Source organism: Saccopteryx bilineata, chromosome 3 (genome assembly GCF_036850765.1).
Source record: "Saccopteryx bilineata isolate mSacBil1 chromosome 3, mSacBil1_pri_phased_curated, whole genome shotgun sequence".
Taxonomy (NCBI): Eukaryota; Metazoa; Chordata; class Mammalia; order Chiroptera; family Emballonuridae; genus Saccopteryx; species Saccopteryx bilineata.
Window position 1 is genome coordinate 99,152,102 of NC_089492.1, and position 21,613 is coordinate 99,173,714.

Consider the following 21,613-nt stretch of genomic DNA (forward strand, 5'->3'; position numbering starts at 1 on the left):
ATGATATATATATATATATTATATATATATACATACACACATTATATATATATATTAAGGTCTACCAGAAAGTTCTGTCCATTTTTGGAATAAAACAAAATGCAAATTTTTCTTACCGTCAATAAACTTTATTACATAATGTAATTGCCATTATTATTAATGATTTCTTGCCAGTGTGAGGGCAATTTGTATATCCCACTTTTGAAAAATGTTTTATCTTTTGATGCAAAAAATTGAACCAGTGTTTGTTTGATATCTTCTTCACTTTTGAATTTTTTGCCCTTCAAAAAATTTTGTAAGGACAAAAACAAGTGATAGTTGGAGGGTGCTAAGTCCAGGGAATATGGTGGATGCGACAGACATGCTTCTGTAGCATTTCTTCCTTGTTGAAATTCGTAAAAATTACAGTGGTGTAAATGAACTTTATCAGTAGCCATGGGTACACTATCGCTTCACACATAAGACTAACGTGAGTCAACTTTGTTTTAGTTAATTTGCTACGTCAGTGTGTATACATTAAGTGATAAAAATAGAGAGGCACACATGTGCCAAATAAACATGTGCTTATGTGTCAAAACTTGTGATAAAAGCGGACAGAACTTTCTGGTAGACTATATTTATATATATGGGCTTTTCATAGAAAGCTGAGGGGTACAGCAATCTGAAAGATTTGCAGTTTTTACAAGACATTTGAAGCACATGAAATTAGGTTGGTACAAGTCTGTCTTAGGCCTGGGTCTGAGAATAGAGCCAATGGCTCAGCAAAAAGTGCTGAAATGAGTGTCTGCTGTAACTCCATGTAGCCGTGTAGCCCAGAACCAACAGATCCTGTCCCCAGATATAGAACCTTCTTATGCCTACAAGGAGCCTTCCCCTCTGCTTCATATTTGCTGGTACTTTAGGTTTTCCAAGTAGAATTTTTCTTTTTCCTTTCCAAAGGAAAGTAATCACAAATAAAAATCTTTGTAGCAAAGGACTCTGAGAGGGTTTTTATCCTTTCACTAGCTTCTATTGTGATGGGTGAAACTACAAGGACAATTAGAGCAAATGTCAGTGTAAATCTCCAAAGAAAGAAGAAAATAGGCTTACCAAGTTTCCTTTGAGGATGCCAAAGCATTTTCTTCTCTAGATAACAATGTGTATTTAACTTAGTGTCAAAGAATTAGCAGACATTCGATGACTGTACCAGTGGTCTATCTCAATAGCAACAGATATTTATGGGAAGGGAGACATTATGAACATAAATTCTATTGAATCAGCATTACTTAAGACTTTTAATTTATAGTTGCTGTGATTTCACAATAATAACCACCTCAAGAGTGATATTTGTGTTCTACAGTGTGTCCGTAAAGTCATGGTGCACTTTTGACTGGTCACAGGAATGCAACAAAAGATTATAGAAATGTGAAATCTGCACCAAATAAAAGGAAGACCCTCGAAGTGATCCACGGACGCCCGGAGCGCCGCGGGGGAGATGAAGCCGGCGGTGGACGAGATGTTCCCCGAGGGTGCTGGGCCCTACGTGGATCTGGACGAGGCCAGAGGCAGCACCGGGCTCCTGATGGACTTGGCAGCCAATGAAAAGGCTGTTCACGCAGACTTCTTTAATGATTTTGAAGACCTCTTCGATGACGATGACATTCAGTGAGGCGTCCAGCAGTGGGGGCAGTCCAGCCGTTGTTAGGTGGGCCTGTGGTGGAGCCCCTCGGGACAGCAGGGATGCTTCTGAAGAACTGTGGGAACTCTTGAGATGAAGGGATGGGGAACCCCGCCGGGGGCCGGTTTCAGCCGGGTGGCTGAGGTCTGCCTGTTAATCTTGAATGTGACCAGCTGTTGTCCTTACTGCAATTAAAAAAAAAAAGGGATGTCATCAAAAAAAAAGGAAAACCCTTCCAGTTTCTGTAGGATGATGTGGCAGCATGTGTGCATGCGCAGATGATGACATAACACCGTGTATACAGTGGAGCAGCCCACTGCCATGCCAGTCAAGATGTGGACGGTACAGAGGAAAGTTCAGTGTGTTCTGTGGCTTGCTAAATTCAAATCTGTGACCAGAGTGCAATGTGAATATCGGTGCGTTTATAACAAAGCGCCACCACATAGGAATAACATTACTCAGTGGGATAAGCAGTTGAAGGAAACCGGCAGTTTGGTGGAGAAACCCCGTTCTGGTAGGCCATCAGTCAGTGACGAGTCTGTAGAGGCTATACGGGATAGCTACCTAAGGAGCCCTAAAAAATCTGTGCATGAGCCCACATTGAACTGCACTGGATAGGTACGAAACTGGGAGAGTTTTCCTTTTATTTGGTGCAGACTTCACATTTCTATTGTCTTTTGTTGCTTTCTTGTGACCAGTCAAAAGTGCACCATGACTTTACGGACACACTGTATATAAATTAAACATCGCTGAGGTGTTTCCCTTGAAACTTACATGACTTTCCCTTATTTATAGGACCCTTAAGGAAATTCCCGTTTTCATGGTGCCACTCAGTCACTTTTCTCATACTGTGAAAATGTGAGATATACAAGGAATAGTGGCAATTCATTTGATTCCATCACCATGGGATCCCCTTGAAGAATGCTAACTCTGCCGTTACATCTAACTTTATAAATAATCAAATAGGCACATAGGGCCCTGGCTGGTTGGCTCAGTGGTAAAGCATCAGCCAGGCGTGTGGGTGTCCCAGGTTCAATTCCCAGTCAGAGCACACAGGAGAAGCGCCCATCTGCTTCTCTACCCTTCCCCCTCTCCTCTCTATCTCTCTCTTCCCCTCCTGCAACCAAGGCTCCACTGGAGCAAAGCTGGCCCCGGCACTGAAGATGGCTCCATGGCCTCCACCTCAGGCACTAGAATGGCTCCAGTTGCAATAGAGCAAAGGCCCAGATGGGCAGAGCATCGCCCCCTGGTGGGCATGTCGGGTGGATCCCAGTTGAGTGCATGCGGGAGTCTGTCTCTCTGCCTCCCCACTTCCCACTCCAGAAAAATAGCCCAAAAAAAAAATGGCACATAGGAGAGGATAGTGTTTGTTACCCCTTCAGGGGGCACTCCCTCTTCTCTCTGCCTTAGCAAACACCTTAAGGTATTTTTTGGATGTTAAACTGTAGTGATTTATATTTCAAACACCAATTGGGATCAGAAGAATAAGGGATAAAATGAGAACCACTTGGAGTAACGGATTCCCATTCACAATTTGACTAAGGATCCTGCCATTATTGAGCTTGAGTAGGTCCATCTTCGGTTTAAACATACCGTTAGAACTGAGCTTTTCAGGAGCTAAAAAAAAGAAACTTCCCAAGAGGGCCACTAGAAGGCATGGAAAGGAAAGAGCAGTGACTTGGCCCAGAAAAAGGGATGGACTCCAAGGTAAGAAGGCAGTGGCCTCCAGAGGCCACCTGGTGTTCATGGGTGACATTATACCTGAAGCTAGCAAGAGGCTCAGCTCCATGAAAGAATATAATGAGGCTTTACAAGACCTTCAGAAATATTTTTTGGATAGTCAGATAGGAGAGAGAAAAGGGGAGCATTTCCAAGGCAGAGAGAGAGAAACACCAGGAGAGGCATTTGGAAAATTAGACCCACCTGGCTCAGAGCCCAGAAGATGAGTGCTGGAGTCAGAGAGGTGGGAATTGGGGACAAACTGGGAGAGCCAAAGAACCACCAGGATGACTACACATTCCAGGCTAGTTTGAGAGGCAAATAAGGGCTCATGCCCAGGAAGGCTGGGAAGGATCCCAGACTCCCATCAGATCCAGCAAGGCTGGCCCCGCGAGAGACAGAAGTGAGAGCATGAAGAATCCTATGTCTGCAATAATGACAATTGAGCAAATCATGGTTATCTTAGGGTAAAAAAACTGTGCTCCATTAGCTCACCCTTTCTATGCTGTTTGTAAAAAATCTATACTTTTACATTTTCAGTGTGTGTGTGTGTTTATTTTAAAAGCTTTTTATGTAAAAGCTTAGTCTGTTTGTGAAACTGAAAAGAGAGGGATTTGGAGCCATACTTGGGTTTCATAGTGGCAGCAGTAGATATAAATTATTATAAAACTATAAATATTATCCCCTCTTCCTTTGATCCAAGCTCTCTATTAAGCACAGAAAATGGACATATCTTCATGAAATTCAAGCCTCTTCTGGTTAGGGTCACAACTCACTGCAGCTCCTAAGTGTCCGGGTGATGCCCACTTTCCTACCCCAACAATGGTTTTATAGAACCCTAATTTTTACAGGGCTACAAACCCAAGGTAAATGTCACAGTTTTATTTTACAAAATGGTGATACCCTTACATTCAGAAGAAGGAAAATGGCTTCAGGGGCTCAAGTCTAGACTTGAAACAGCAAAAGTGATTGAGCAATCCAGTGGTGATAACCCATGAACATCAGTCCAGCCAAAGCCCATTTAAGTGGCTTTAAATACAGAGAGAAAGCAAAGGAGAGAATGAGTATCAAAGTATCCTAAGAAATTAGGAAGCCAAAATGGAAACACATAAGTATAGTCTACTTTACCTTAGGTCAGGAAATAGTAGAGAATGAAAATATAATTGAGTACACCCAGTGGCCAGATCTTGGTTTCTAATATCATTCTCCAATAAAGGAACTAGAGCGCCTTGGAGAAATGGCTGATTCTAGGATTGGGGCACGATGAATCAGGAGTATCTTATAATGCCAAAAAGAAAGGCAGTGCTAATAAAACAAAACCATCACAATGATGGCAGTATGTCAAAGTAACAGAGGGGCCAACTGAGAGAGCTTCCAATGACCAAAGCTGCAACAATTTCAGCAAAAAAAAAAAAAATAATAATAATGGTATTGGATTATAACCCAAAATATAAAATACATATCCATTAGTCCATACAAATATAAATAAACTATTGAATGGATAAGTAAATAAATAAACAAATATGGAGATAGATGCCTCCAATCTTGGAGTGGTGCTTTTTTTCAGAATCTGGTTATACTAAGGCGCTAGAACCTTGTATTTTGGCACTGGTGAAAGAAAAAAGAAACTATATAGTTATCAAAATAAAAAAGGCACCTGCATGCCTGACCTGTAGTGGTACAGTGGATAAAGCATCAACCTGGAACGCTGAGGTCGCCAGTTCAAAACCCCGGGCTTGCCTGGTCAAGGCATATATGGGAGTTGATGCTTCCTGCTCCACCCACCTTCTCTCTTTCTCTCTCTCTTAAAAAAAGGGGGGAGGGCACCTGCAATAAGGCAACTGTCCAGGCCTGATGACAAACCAGGGTATAGCTAATATTCCACCCATGACATACAATTGAATTAACAAAGTCTGAATCCTCTTGGGTCTCTTAAGAGTGAGACCTGGCAGGTGCATTGAGTCCAATTACTTCTGAATTTCAATTTCAACCTCTTTTGTTACAGAGAAAGAACTGCCACATCAGTCAGTGTTTTCCCAGGGTGACAGAGTACCTAAGGACTCCAAATACCAACTGAAGGAGTCCATAGCCAGATAACCCCACCCATACCTAGAAATCAATGCCCAGGACCAACAATAACACCAATCTGAGACTCCAAAAACTCTGTCACCCTGACTCAGTTTCAGAGAAAGGCGGGTGCAGGTGTGGCTGCCCTGTACTGTAGTTTGTTGTTTGCCCTGCTAGGTGAGGCCGAGATCATGGCTCTGCCTGTGTCTCACATATCTTTGGAGGCCTACAGGGTCCTGCCAAGATGGTGAACACATTCCTTGGAACTGCTGTAGGTCCTGCGAACAGTCAGTGTGCTCTGCCATGTAACCCAAACAAATGACAGGCACCCCAAGAACAACTGCATTCACCCTTGTCACTGGGAACCCTGAAAGATGGCCTATGTAGAATTTGTATTCAAGCTTGCCCTCTGTCTGGACCATGATTTGTTTAATTTGTTCATTCTTGCATTTAACATGTATTGAGAAATTTCTGTGTGCTGGGCACTGTTCTGTTATCTGAGGATATAGTAATGAACAAAACAAAGTCTCCATAACTTGGGAGCTTTCACTGGAGTAGGGGAAGGGAAATGATACATTCAAAAGTAAACATAGGCATTCTACCAAATACCTGCCAGTAGTCCTCAAAACTGTGAGATAAAATTTAATGACAATTGTTTTTAAAGTAAAATGAAAATTGGTAGATTTTGATGAATCCTATGAAGAAAAAACAGGGTCAAGGATACTGGCTGGGTAGCTCAGTTGGTTAGAGCATCATCCCCATACGCCAAGGTTGTGGGTTCAATCCCCAGTCAGGGCACATACAAGAATCAACCAATGAATGAACAAATAAATGGAACAACAAATTAATGTTTCTCTCTCTCTCTCTTCTTCCTTACTCTCTCTTTCTAAAATCAATAAATTTTTAAAAAGAGAGAGAAAACAAAAAAATAAACAGGGAAAGAATGACAGGGTGCTCTTTTAGATAGGGTAGTCAAAGAAAGCTTCTGCATTTAGCAAAGACCTCAGTGAAGGAAAGGAGTAAGGTGTGAGAATTTCTGGAGAACAGGCAAAGAGGAGTGCAAAGGCCCTGAGGCAGCTACATGCTTAGTGTGTTAGAGGAGTACTGAGGACTGCTTGGCTTTGTTCTCCCTTTCTCACTTTTTCTCTCTTCTTCCCTCTCTTCCCCTCCTTTCTCCCTTCCTTCATCTCGTCTCTCTTTCCCTCCCTTTCTTCCTTCCCTTCTTTACTGGAAAAATGTGTTTTAATGTTCATTTTGGAGGGAGAATGGCTGGATATGGTCCTGAGATGATGCTCATGAGCAGCAATGAGCCCTTGAAGACGTAGTCCTCTTGACCTCCATGGTGTTATAGAAAGATGGAGATAATACATACAGGCTTAAAGAGCCTGGGGAAGAAGGTATTTTGATTAAAAAAATGTTAAACAATTTTTCTTTTTCATAAAAAAAGAGCTGTTTCTTTCTTTGTATTTATTTTTATACAGTTTTTTTTAAATTCAAATACCATTTTGATCACATATGGTCCAAGAACAATCAAATAATAAATCAAAAAGAAACAGATGTTAAAGACTGGTCTTCAAACATTAGAGCCAAAGATGCTGCGCTTGTGTGTGATCTTGCCTACGTAAAACCACATCCATACCTCAGTGCCCACCTAACCACTCAGCAGAGCTTCCTTTAACCATGAGCTGTTTGAAGCTACCAGTTTGAACACTATTGACGTGGGGGTTTTTTTTGGGGGGAGGTGTTTTTTTGTTGTTTTTTTTAGATCTGAATAGCTGTAGGGTTGGAGGAACCAGTTCAACCTTGACTCTGTACCAAAATGTGGCTGACTTGGCTTCGAGTAAGTCACAGCAGTGTTTACCAGCACAGGTGTCATCTCTATGAGGTTACAAATTGGGCCATGGTTCTAGGTTGAAGAGTCTGTGGCCTCCGATGGCCAGCTCAATGTCCAAAGAGCTGTGTTTGATAAATATGTCAAAAATCTCATGGAAGCCTAAGACTTCCTCTGTGTGTTATGGCCACATTCTTAGTGGGCGTTTGTTATACCCAGATATTATCACTATATGTTAAAGATTCATCCTTTGGCCCTGGCCGGTTGGCTCAGTGGTAGAGCGTCGGCCTGGCGTGCAGAAGTCCCGGGTTCGATTCCCAGCCAGGGCACACAGGAGAATTGCCCATCTGCTTCTCCACCCCTCCCCCTCTCCTTCCTCTCTGTCTCTCTCTTCCCCTCCTGCAGCCGAGGCTCCATTGGAGCAAAGATGACCCGGGCGCTGGGGATGGCTTCTTGGCCTCTGCCCCAGGCGCTAGAGTGGCTCTGGTCGCGACAGAGTGATGCCCCGGATGGGCAGAGCATCGCCCCCTGGTGGGCGTGCTGGGTGGATCCCGGTCGGGCACATGCGGGAGTCTGTCTGACTGCCTCCCCATTTCCAGCTTCAGAAAAATGCAAAAAAGAAAAAAAAGATTCATCCTTTCATGAGATGAGCTCCCTGCTTGGTCTCATGGCTCTCTGGGTAGCACATATCTCTACAGGAGCCAAGGGAATGACCTATTTCTCTTGTAAAAGGGGCTTAGCTTTAGGAAATACAGCTGGTCATTTCCATCCTGGCTTTACTACTGCATAGCTCTGTGATCTTAGGAAAACCACCTGCCCTCTCTTAGCCTCAGTTTTTGTCATTTATTCCAGCCATTTTCAGGGTTTTTTTTGTTGTTGTTTAAGTAGAGGAGCCATTTAAAAATTAAATAGTGCCCTGGCTGGGTAGGTCAGTTGTTTAGAGTGTCATCCCAATATGTCAAGGTTGTGGATTCGATCCCCGGTCAGGGCACATACAAGACTCAACTAGAGAATGCATGAATATATGGTACCAAAAAAAAAAAAAAAAAAAAATCAGTGTTTCTTTCTACTTTCCTTTCTCTAAAATCTATTAAAAAAAAAAAAAAAAAAAAAAAAAAAACAGCCTGACCAGGTGGTGGCGCAGTGGATAGAGCGTTGGACTGGGATGCGGAAGACCCAGGTACGAGACCCCGAGGTCCCCAGCTTGAGCGCGGGCTCATCTGGTTTGAGCAAAAAGCCCACCAGCTTGAACCCAAGGTCACTGGCCCCAGCAAGGGATTACTTGGTCTGCTGAAGGCCCGTGGTCAAGGCACATATGAGAAAGCAATCAATGAACAACTAAGGTGTTGCAACGCACAACGAAAAACTAATAATTGATGCTTCTCATCTCTCCGTTCCTGTCTGTCTGTCCCTGTCTATCCCTCTCTCTGACTCACTGTCTCTGTAAAAAATAAATTTTAAAAAAAATTAATTAAAAAAAAAAAAAAAGTATGCAAAATCTTAATGAATAAATAGATAAAAGACACCCTGCTTTGGTTAAGGAGGAGCTTGGGAGCACTAGGCCTCTCTGTTCCTTCCCCTGCATCCTATTCCAGGCAGCCCCCAGAGGGACCTGTTTGAAGATCACTGCTCTACGCACAGGAATTGACACAATTTCATCAGTCCTGGGCTTGATCCTTATGCTCCAGGTCCTCACCTTTAGGCCGTATGAGGACTGCCTACCCTTTGGAAAACTGAGAGCCAAAAGAGAAAAAGACCTTTTGTGTCTGCCTTTGCCCTGGACCCAGTTTTCATTTCCAGTCTGAAGACTTGCCAGTTTCCCAAGTGATTGACAGTCAAGAGTAGCATCACTCATTAGGTGATTCTACTTCCCACTCTTTTTGTTTCAGGCTAACCCAATCTAATTTATAATGATTCTGTCCATATTGATTATGTTGAAAATGATAATATTTTGTGTATATTTGGATTAAGTAAACTGTATTATCAAAATTAACTTCACCTATCTTTTTACTGAAATGTGGCTACTAAAAAATTTTAAATGGTATATGTGGCTCACATTATTGGCCAGTGGTGGTCTAAACTCTAGGCTTTAGGGATACATCCTGAGACAAGGAAACAAGAAGCAGGGACATTATAGAACCTGCAGCCTCACCCTCAGTAAAGAGGCAAAGGTTAAGAGCAACACCCCTCTCAGCCTTCCTCCTCTCAGAAGCTGTAACTCAGATGAAGTCTCGCTGCCCAGTGTGCTCAGTGGAAGGTCCTAACAAGTTTGGTAGGATTGTGAAGGTGGGAGCAGATGCCCATGGGACAGCACCCTTTACTCACAGTGGGCCTAACACCAGCCCCATCACTGACTCTTCCAACATACGCCAGTGCCTACCCTAGGTTTCTTGATGGATGATTAGGTTCAGTGGGATATAATAGACAAAGCCTTGTGAAAATTAATAAACAGAAACCTCATTTAAATGGTTTGTGTGGACCTTTAGAAGAGAGAATTTTCGGGCACATGTCACTTAACACATACTACCGACCCCAACAGAAAAAGAGGTACCTTGCACCTCTGACAGGAAGTGATACTGCTTGAACTATCTCAGCTGGTGAAAGAAAATATTCCTCCTGCCCAGTAACAGCTCAGCCAATGAAAAGTAACCATACTTTAAACTTTCAGTTTCCTCTAATGAACTCTTCCTTTTACAAAGGCTCCTCTCAAGTCCACAAAAGAGCAATTTCTCAGACTTGTGCGTGGATTGCCATTAGACCTGCATATGGTATATTGCAATTCTTTGTTATTCCTGAATAAACCCATTTTGCTGAAGAAATATATGGCTGTCTATTTGTTTAAGGTCAACAGCCCAAAACAGTAGCATAAATAAGACAGAATTTTATTTCTCTCTTCAGGAGAAAAATACTTTTGAGAGAAACTTCGGTCTTGGTTTGCTACTAACTTTTGGACATAGTCTATTATCTGCAACTGAACCTAATGAAAAGTGATGCAATGGATTTTTTAAAATTTTACTCTTATTAATTTTTTAGAGAGGAGAGAGAAAGAGAGAGAGAGAGAGAGAGAGAGAGAGAGAAGGGGGAGGGAGGAGCAGGAAGCATCAACTCCCATATGTGCTTTGACCAGGCAAGCCCAGGGTTTTGAACCGGCGACCTCAGCATTCCAGGTTGACGCTTTATCCACTGCAACACTACAGGTCAGGCAAGTGATGCATGAATTTTTAACAGCCATCTTAGACCATGAGAAAATGAGCTAAATAATGAGGACAAAGAAGAAAGATAGAAGAAACTCAGGTCCTGGATGACAGAGGAGCTATTGTTGGTTCATTGTTTCATGATCTAAGAAGGTTATTAGAGTTCCATATTCCAGGAAGAAGAATAATGAAAAGGGAGGAAATAAGACCTTTTCCTTCTTCTTAGGGAGAAGTACCATAAACACTCTATTTGTAGTTCATTAGCCATAACATAATTACAGGGCACATCTGGCTTCAAGAAAGGAGGAGAAATGGCTTTTAGATAAATTGATACTAAGTAAAATCAAGGTTCTACCACTAAGAAGGAAGAGGAAAATGAATGTTGGAGTAAGCAACACATTTGTACCCAATAGGTACATGTTGATGACCTATACTACTCAGAAAGACCCCACAGAATGGGTCTGCTGCTTCCAGAATGGGCATGTGGGTAAAACATAAGCCCTAGAGCATTGACCCCCTAAAAGTCTCCCCCTGGGTTTTGTACAAATGAAGGGGAGTGTAGAGCAAATCAAGTCTGCACACAAGGGTAGGTTGAAGACTATCTCTAAGGCAATCCCGCCTCAGTAGCAGTTGGGTGATTAGGAGTGTGCAATGGTCCCTTGGGCCTCACGTATGCCCACAGCATAGGTGTCCAATTAGTGGCCTTATTGGCTCAACTAACCAACCTGCAGGAAGGGCAGGTATAGCTGGTTTTAAGGACAACTGGAGTCACTCAAAGGCCACCTTCTCCTTGCATCACCTGCAACCTTCTAGCTACAGACTGGCTTCTGCTCAGCTGAGAATGTGTCTGCCAAATCAGCCTCACATCTCTCAACAAAAAGGAGCTGCACCTTCCTCCCTCTCTCTGGCTGGAACTTCAAAATGCCAGAGGAGGGCTTTGCTTGGTCCAGTGTGAATCACATACCCTGTCCAGCCACGAGGGGAGGCAGGTCTGATAGGCAAAATAATGCTCACTACAGTTAACAGTGGGTGTTAGCTTTGTAGGAACCTTTACTAAAATGAGAGGTGAAAATACGTTGAAAGGCCCTGGCCGGTTGGCTCAGCGGTAGAGCGTCGGCCTGGCGTGCAGGAGTCCCGGGTTTGGTTCCCGGCCAGGGCACACAGGAGAGGCGCCCATCTGCTTCTCCACCCCTCCCCCTCTCCTTCCTCTGTCTCTCTCTTCCCCTCCCACAGCCGAGGCTCCATTGGAGCAAAGATGGCCCAGGCGCTGGGGATGGCTCTGTGGCCTCTGCCTCAGGCGCTAGAATGGCTCTGGATGCAACAGAGCGACGCCCCAGAGGGGCAGAACATCGCCCCCTGGTGGGCATGCCGGGTGGATCCCGGTCGGGCACATGCGGGAGTCTGTCTGACTGCCTCCCCGTTTCCAGCTTCAGAAAAATGACAAAAAAAACACAAAAACAAACAAACAAAAATACGTAGAAAAAGTATTTTCCTTTTGTCATGAACTTTCCCCCCAATTTGATGTTTGCAATTAGTTTTAGCCATCCGGTAAACACTGCAAAGCACCCATTTTGTACTAGACTCCTGTACCCTTTAGTATCCTTCAGTCATGGTCACAGTTGATTAAATTACAATTTTCACTAAATCCATTTCAGTCCTAAAGATATACTTAAGCCTGTTGATAGGATTTAGGTATTTCTGGTGTCTTCTCAGTAATATTTATTCTAACCACTTCTCTCTTTGAAGCCCTTACCCAGATGGCTGCTGCCAGTTACTTAGGGCTCTTGGCTTGTAAACAATAGAAGTCCACTCCTATCAGCTTGCGCAAAAGGGATGACAGAACCCATGGGGTCCAAAACATAGGCCTTGGAGGAATTGAAACCTGGAAATGGAGGGCTGTAAGGCACAAGCTATTTTCTCATTTTTTCAGTATCTCTCTCTCTCTCTCTCTCTCTCTCTCCTTGCCCTTCGCAGGGGCTACATTGATGTTCCCTGCTTTAATCTGCTTTCTCTGAAGATGAGCTTTCTTTGTGCTCATGGGGAAGATAGCTGCCTCCCACCCCCACCATTCCAAAATGAGTATACTGTGTGTTCTACATCAAGTACACAGACGCCCAAGTACCTAACTGTTGGGCAAATGAGTTTGTAAAATTTGTATTTTTTTAGTTTGCTCACTTTTATTGTTAGAAAAATGGCGCTGGGGTGCCTGACCTGTGGCGGTGCCGTGGATAAAGCGTCAACTGAAACGCTGATGTTGCTTGTTTGGAGCCCTGGGTTTACCTGGTCAAGGCACATATGGGAGTTGATGCTTCCTGCTCCTCCCCCCTACAATTAATTTAAAATAAAAATCTAAAAAAAAAAAAAAAATGGCGCAGGGCAGCAGCAGGTGTCTGTGGTCTGTGAAATTACAAATTACTTTCCTGCTTGGGAAGGGCCATTGTTTTGCTAATGTGTGCTCTTGAGGGGTCTTGGAGGGCCCAGGCAGTTTTTGCAAAGGGAAAGAAGAGAAGGAGAAGAATGCTGAGAAAGATGCCATGTTTGCAGAGTGAGAACAGAGAGAATGCAGAATGCTGAAGAAGAAGCCAGGTTGACAGGGAAAGAGAAGGTGTGCAGATGGGGAACCTGAGCTGAGGGGCTTTGGGGGCCCTACTGAGGCTTGTGGGGGCCTTTGATTCTAGGAGGAACCAGAGAAGATTCTCCTGGTTGTGGAACCGGAGAATGCATGAGGGCTTTGGGAGCCACTGAATGAGAGGGAAGAAGGCTTCCCTGTGTGGTTGCTCATCGGCTGGTGCGAGACTTTAATAAAGGAATGGCTTACCATTTTTTGGCTCCATTGTTTCTTTACCATCTGCCCGAATCCAATGAGAACCTGCATGTGCTTGACCACGACGATGGCAGCGGCCCCTGGCCATACACTGACCTATCCCCAGATGGGTTCTTTCTTTTCTCTCTCTTTTTTTTTTTTTTTTTTTTTTTTTTTCATTTTTCTGAAGCTGGAAACAGGGAGAGACAGACAGACTCCCGCATGCGCCCGACCGGGATCCACCCAGCACGCCCACCAGGGGGCGACGCTCTGCCCACCAGGGGGCGATGCTCTGCCCATCCTGGGCGTCGCCATGTTGCGACCCTCCTGGGTGTCGCCATATTGCGACCAGAGCCACTCTAGCGCCTGGGGCAGAGGCCACAGAGCCATCCCCAGCGCCCGGGCCATCTTTTGCTCCAGTGGAGCCTTGGCTGCGGGAGGGGAAGAGAGAGACAGAGAGGAAGGCGCGGCGGAGGGGTGGAGAAGCAAATGGGCGCTTCTCCTATGTGCCCTGGCCGGGAATTGAACCCGGGTCCTCCGCACGCTAGGCCGACGCTCTACCGCTGAGCCAACCGGCCAGGGCTCTTTTCTCTTTTTTTAAATTGATTTTAGACAGAGAGAGGAAAAGAGAGAGAGATCTGTTGTTCCATCTGTTTATCCTTGGTTGATTTCCTGTATGTGCCCTGACTTGGCATTGAATGTGCAACCTGGGCGTATTAGGACAACACTAACAACTGATCAACCTGACCAGGTCTCTTCCTCAGATTCCTAAGTAACTGATCCACTTGAGCTAGGGGTCTTCCCCCCCACTTTTTTTTATTCTCTACATTTATTTTTTAAACCATAAAATATCTATTTATTTATTTATTTTTAGTGGGTGAGAAAGAAAGACAGACAGAAAGGGAGAGAGATGAGAGTGTAAAGCCAGTAGCCATAGCCACCATCACAGCCACCTGGCCCACGCAGGTTCGCATTTGATTCAGACAGACGGTAATGAAACAATGGAATCAAGAACTGGTGGGCCATTAGCTTTAATCCTAGCTTGCACCCGGCGGGTAAGAAATACACACAGTGGGAAAACACTTCCCTTTCCATTCAGGGCTCCCAAAACCACTGACTTATCCAAGTTTCCCAGAATCAATAGTTTCTACCTCACCAGCCTATTCACCTCTGTTCCCCATCTTCTCTCTGCACAAACTGCACAAACTGGCTTCTCCTTCAGCACTCTGCCATCTTGGCTGCTTCTCCTCTCCTCCACGTGGCCTTTCTCTGCTCTCCTCTAGCATGGGCTCCTCTGCCCCATTTTATAGTGTAGAAATAAGAACCTTTAAGCCAATCTACAAATAAAGAAGTCTCTGATACAAACTCATTTATCTGAGGCATAAATGGGATTCCTCATAAGAATGTACCACCCCACATCATACAACAGTCAAGGGTGTGGGGAAAAGCTTAGTTTTGAAAAGATCTTAGTATTAAAAGGGTGAGAAAGACTTAGTCTTAAAACTAAGCCTTAGGCTATAATGACCCTGCCTGCTTACAGCCTGTCTCCTATACCCAATGCAAACTATAAGCAAGCAAACATTGTATATCATATTTACAAACTTATTTGACCTACAAGAAGCATCAATTCTTTGTTGCGGCACCCTAGTTGTTCATTGATTGTTTTCTCATATGTGCCTTGATGGGGAGGTAGGGGCTTCAGCCGCGCCAGTGACCCCTTGCTCAAGCCAGCAACCTTGGGGTTTCAAACCTGAGACCTTAGTGTCCCAAGCTGCTGCTCTTATCTACTGTGCCACTGCCTGGTCAAGCTTAACTAAAAATTTTTATTTTAAAGCCCTGTTCGGATAGCTTGGTTGGTTAGAGTGTCATCCAGAAGCATGGAGGTTGCCGGTTCGATCTCTGATCAGGGCACATACAGGAACAGATAAAAATTATTGTCTCTCTCCCCCCAACCCTTCCTCTTTCTTGCTAAAATCAATTTAAAAAAAAATTTTTTTAATTTTAAGAGGTCTTCCCCTATTTCAGTCAACTGTGGTCAGAGGAACAGGTTCTGATATGATAAACATGCCCCTCGACCCAGTTCTGAGCAGGAAGTGGGAATCTGGATGAGTCCTCAGAGGATGCAGGTCATGGGCTTATTATGTTGTGAAAATCATCCTGAGAACTTCTTGTTACAGATCCCTGTTGGTCAAATAAGTTTGTAGGCCTGACCAGGTGGCGCAGTGGATAGAGCTTCGGACTGGGATGCGGAAGGACCCAGGTTCGAGACCCCGAGGTCGCCAGTTTGAGTGCGGGCTCATCTGGTTTGAGCAAGGCTCACCAGCTTGAGCTCAAGGTTGCTGGCTTGAGCAAGAGGTCACTCGCTCTTCTGTAGCCTCCCGGTCAAGGCACATATGAGAAAGCAGTCAGTGAACAGCTAAAGTGCTGTAACAAAGTACTGATGCAGAGTTTGTGCAGAGAGAAGGAGATGGGGAACAGAGGTAAATAGAGCTGGTGAAGCAGAAACCTTTGATTCTGGGAAACTCGGATGAGTCAGTGGCTTTGGGAGCCCTGAATGGAAAGGGAAGTGTTTTCCCACTGTGTGTATTTCTTGCCCGCCGGGTGCAAGCTAGGATTAAAGCTAATAATGGCCCACAAGTTCTTGGCTCTGTTGTTTCATTACCGTCTGTCCAAATCAAATGTGAACCTGCATGTGCCAGGCGGCTGTGATGGTGGCCGTGACTACTGGCTTTACAATCCCCAAATGTGAAGAAAGTAGTACTGTACAGCAGGGACCACTTTGTTTATTTCTTGCCTGCCTACCTGGCAACAGCTGGTATTTGACAATCAACTAATATATGACCTTGAACAGCCCATTCTTTGATAAACTTAATGGTTCACTTAGGTCCCATAGAGAGCAGAGGCTTCTACCACTCTGAGTCTAGATGATGACAGACACAGAAACTTGCTTGGTCATGAAACCATCAAGATTTCTGATCCCAAAGAATGGTCTGAATCTCAAGGAGATGAACAAATGTCACTTGATCTATGGATTTGTGACATTATAACAAAAAGAGACATGTGAAAAAATGCAAGATTCTAATCTCACTACAGTTTTCCCTTGCAGTGATAGTATCCACTTCTATGGTTTTAACTGTCATCACTGCAGAACACTCATAAATCTGTACCGTAGCCCTCCCCTCTACACTGAGTTCTATATGTATTTCCAACTGCACTGGGTATTGCTGTAAATATTCCAAATTTGTTATGACCAAAACAAAACTATCTTTTCCCACAAATTTGCTCTTGCCACATTACCAAACGAGCACTCAATGGTATTTCCTTCTAACTACTGCCAAGCTAGACGCCTCCCTGTATCCTCTCCATCTGTCCCTTTCTCCAGACCCAGAACTTCCCCCTTTGGGTAAGCATTCCTATATCTTATCTGGACAGTTGCACAGACTCCTCACTAACTTTCTTACCAGATTATCTTATTGAAAATGTAAATTCAGTGTTGCTGTCTGCATAAAAAGCTCCTGCTCACCTACAAAGTAAAACCCAAAGCTTCTTAGCAATCAAGGTTCTTTTTAAGATTTTCTAGCTTTATTTATTTATTTATTTATTCATTTTAGAGAGAGGAGACAGGGACAGATAGAGAAGGGAGGGAGGAGCAGGAAGCATCAACTCCCATATGTGCCTTGACTACGGAAGCCTGGGGTTTCAAACCAGCGACCTCAGCGTTTCAGGTCGACGCTTTTACCCACTGCGCCACCACAGGTCAGGCAAGATTTTCTAGCTTTTGCTTGTCTGGCTGCACCCCTTGTTATGTGCCAGGCATTTCGCCTCACCTCCTCTTTACACCTTATTAATGTCAATTTCTCACCCTTCCAGAAACAAGTATTTTCCAACCTAGATGCCAGAATGTATATTCCAGGGCAATGGACAGAAATGTAATGTGCCGTAATGGAGCTATGCGCAAGTGCTAAGGGAGCTCAGAGGAGGAGCGTCCATCAACCTGCCTGCTTGGGGAAGAGGTACTTTCTAACCCGAGTAGGAAGAGCCAGATGGGGTCCATGGGGAAAGGATTATCAGATACAAAGGCTAGGAGACGGGAAGAGTACAGGAACCTTTTAGAGTGTTTAGCATTTCACTGTGGTGTAGCAGAGGGAGTGGGTAGGGAGGAGGCAGGGGACTAGCAGTTCCGGTCCAGCTAAATCGTAGAGGTGGCAGTGCTGCATATTAGGGAAACAGTTTCAGGAAATTTGCAGGATAAAGAGATCCCTCTGGAGCAGGGGTCGGGAACCTTTTTGGCTGAGAGAGCCATGAATGCCACATATTTTATTTAATTTCATTAGTTTTTTTTTTATTTTATTCATTTTAGAGAGGAGAGGGAGAGACAAAGAGAGAGCGAGAGAGAGAGAGAGAGAGAGAGAGATAGAGAGAGAGAGAGAGAGGCGAGACAGAGAGAGAGAAGGGGGGGAGGAGCTGGAAGCATCAACTCCCATATGTGCCTTGACCAGGCAAGCCCAGGGTTTCGAACCGGCGACCTCAGCATTTCCAGGTCGACGCTTTATCCACTGCGCCACCACAGGTCAGGCCTAATTTCATTAGTTTTTTTTAATTATTTTTTATTTATTCATTTTTTTTAGAGAATTGAGACAGAGAGAGAGAGAAAGGGGGGAGGAGCAGGAAGCATCAACTCCCATATGTGCCTTGACCGGGCAAGCCCAGAGTTTTGAACTGGTGACCTCAGTGTTCCAAGTCGACACTTGATCCATTGCGCTACCACAGGTCACGCTAAACGCCACATATTTTAAAATGTAATTCCATGAGAGCCATACAACGACTCATGTACCTTACGCATTAACTAATAAAAATTTGCTGTTGTCCCGGAGGACAGCTGTAATTGGCTCCAGCCACCCGCAACCATGAACATGAGCAGTAGGAACTGAATGGATTGTAATACATGAGAACGTTTTATACTTTTTTTGTTTGTGTGTGTTGTTTTTTTTTACAGAGACAGAGAGTCAGAGAGAGGGATAGACAGGGACGGAGAGATGAGAAGCATCAATCATTAGTTTTTCGTTGCGTGTTGCAACACTCATTGATTGCTTTGTCATATATGCCTTGACCGCGGGCCTTCAGCAGACTGAGTAACCCCTTGCTTGAGCCACCAACCTTGCGACCTTGGGCTCAAGCTGGTGAGCTTTTGCTCCAACAAGATGAGCCTGTGCTCAAGTTGGAGACCTCAGGGTCTCGAACCTGGGTCTTCCGTATCCCAGTCCGACGCCCTATCCACTGTGCCACCGCCTGGTCAGGCGAGAACGTTTAATACTTTTAATGTTATTATTTTTTTTATTAAAGATTTGTCTGTGAGCCAGATGCAGCCATCAAAAGAGCCACATCTGGCTCGTTAGCCATAGGTTCCCGACCCCTGCTCTGGAGTGTAAGGAAGACCTAACAAAAGGTAAATCTTGTCTGTAATTCAGGAGAGACATGCTCTGGGTGAGAACTAGGGCAGTGAAGGCCAGGATTCTGGGATGGATGGAGAGAAGAGCTGTAAAGCCAGGAGCCGCCATCATGGCCATTCACATGCAGGTTCGCATTGGATTCGGACAGTCGGTAAAGAAACAATGGAGCCACAAACTGGTGGGCCATAGTCTTTAATTCTAGCTTGCACCCGGCGGGCAAGTAAAAAATACACACTGGGCTCCAAAACCCAATCACATTCAGTGCTCACAAAGCTACTGATTTATCCGAGTTTCCTAGAATCAAAGGTTTCTAGCTCACCAGCCTTATTCTCCTCAGTTCCCTATCTCCTTCCTTATCCCAGATACAAACTCTACACAAACTGGCATCTCATTCAGCACTCCTCCATCTTGGCTGCTTCTCCTGGCCTCCTCCACGTGGCCTTTCTCTGCTCTCCTCTGCTCTCTCTTCTAACCTCAGGAACCAAGAGCGCAAGGTCCCGCTCCGTCCCTATTTTATAGTGTAGAAATCCAAACCCTTAATCCAATACACAAAATAGGGAAGTCCCCAATACAGTCACTTCTCTGAGGCATGATTGGATTGTACCACCCCACATCAAAATGGGTGGGAAAGGCTTAATCCCAAAACCAAGCCCCAGGCTACAACGATTCTCAACACACATTAATATCACCTGGGCAACGGCCTCTTTAACAAAGTGAGCATAATACATTCTATCTGCCCAACAAGAGCACAGTCTCCCTGAGAGAATCAATGACTTAGAGTAGATAAAAGTGAGGGGAAGAGGCGCTCGTGTGCACAGGGAGAGGTGTCAAGAAGGAATCTGGTTCCCTGTATGTAAAAGAATATAATATTGTTAAAATTTTTTTTTTTTTTTTTTTACAGAGGCAGAGATAGACAGGGACAGACAGACAGGAACGGAGAGAGATGAGAAGCATCAATCATCAGTTTCTCGTTGCGTGTTGCGACTTATTAGTTGTTCATTGATTGCTTTCTCACATGTGCCTTGACCGGGGGCCTTCAGCAGACTGAGTAACCCCCTGCTGGAGTCAGCGACCTTGGGTCCAAGCTGGTGAGCTCTTTGCTCAAGCCAGATGAGCCTGCGCTCAAGCTGGCGACCTCGGGGTCTTGAACCTGGGTCCTTCCGCATCCTAGTCCGACGCTCTATCCACTGCGCCACCACCTGGTCAGGCTAAAAAAAATTTTTAACCAAGTAAGTTTAAAGATCCAATTTACTTTATCAAGCAATTTATGGATTGGGCAGCAGCCCGTCTAGCAACTTAATGGGCACTCAAGAGGCTGTACTAAATGGAAGGGTTTTATAGGAAGAAGGGTGGGGCAAGGGTACTGTTAGCAGAAAATAACGATTATCTTTAGTCCAAGATGTCTACTTTGGGGGTGGGGGAAAGGAACAGCACGGGTTTTATCATGCAGATTGCCTCTTCTTCTAAAAGGGGGTGGTGAAGGACGGAGAGGGCCCATGTTACAGATTACCTCATCAGTGTTGACCAGAAAATTCCAGGCTAGTGGATTTAGATTACATTTCTGGTGAGGGCTGAAACTGCAGTTAAGTGAGGCATTAAATGTAGCTTTGGTATCATGGGTATAAGTGACAACATTTTGGGCCTGCGATGTTCTCTTTAATAATAAAATGCCTACCCCATCAGATGTTTTGTGTCTGGTGCCTGGCAGGTTTTCAAGATGGTTTAAAGATACGATGCTCAGAAGTGTGAGATACAAGGCTTTACAGATGTGAAAATCAAGGCCCAGGGGGTCCAGCTTCCCAGATCAGTGGTGGGGGTGGGGGGATGGGATTAAGATTCCAGACCAGGCCTTTGATCTGAGACCTTGAGCTTTCTATAATGCCTCAAGGCAGTCTTAACAACATCCAGTCTGAAATTCTTTTTTTTTCTTTTTAAGCAACTGAGTTTTAAATTTTTAAAAAAATTTATTGATTGATTTTAATGAGAGAGAAGCAGAAACAGCAATCTGATTCTGTATGTGCTCTGACCAGGGATCGAACTGGCAACCTTTGGATATCGGTACGACATTCTAACCAACTGAGCTATCTGGCCAGGGTTGTTGAAATTCTTTTAAGCAGGTTATCTTGAATTTTCTTCTCCAAAAAGATTCCAAGAAATGAAAGAAAGGTTATCAGAGTTATAATGAAACACCATGCCAATCCTGATGACATGATTGGATGATTTGGGAATTCATTTGGTAGGAAACCTGGTGGAGTGAAGGAGGCAAGGCCTTAAGCTTTTAATTAAAAACAGTTAACTTCAGCTAATAGCAATAACAATGGAGGCGCCTGGTGATCACAACTTAAATTGTAAATGAAAAACAGAGAGGCACTGTTACATGCTAATGAAGTGGGTGGCTCAAACAAAGGCTGTAGGGAGATTAGAGGAGGATGTGACCCACCCTGGGTAAGAAGTCTGTGTGGATGTTGGCAGGACTGTAACAAGACCCTGCGCTTCCCGAGAGTTCTGTGTTTTAGTAAAATGTATGTAATCAAATCTAGGGGTGGTTGCTCCCTCACATCCAACTTTGTAAAAGATCGTAGATGATCTTTTTTCCTAGTCAAACCAACAAAGAATGTAAAGTAATTACTCTTATGAGCACTGCACTCTTTAGACGCTTTTCCAGCTTTGATGCTTTATGCATGTTGCAAATCTTCCCCAAAGTTCATGGGATCTGTGGTGGTACCAGTGGGGTCCCTGCCATCAAGGGCTCATGTTTGGATAGGAGATAGGACATGTAGGCAGACAGAAAGCTAGGTGGGTCATGTAGGCAAATAACTGTATAGTATAGTAGAATGGGACACATGCCACACAAATCCAATCACAACAGTGTTACAAGGCTGAGAACAAAGT

The 21,613-nt window shown here is 44.3% G+C and overlaps 2 pseudogenes; one reads left to right on the forward strand and one right to left on the reverse strand.

Annotated features, from left to right (window-relative positions):
• Positions 1-1,407: 1,407 nt before the first annotated feature.
• On the forward strand, positions 1,408-1,991 carry LOC136330332 (COP9 signalosome complex subunit 9 pseudogene; annotated as a pseudogene).
• Positions 1,992-7,016: 5,025 nt separating this feature from the next.
• Positions 7,017-21,613, reverse strand: part of LOC136329821 (ATP synthase subunit g, mitochondrial pseudogene) — a 40,508-nt pseudogene continuing 25,911 nt past the window's right edge.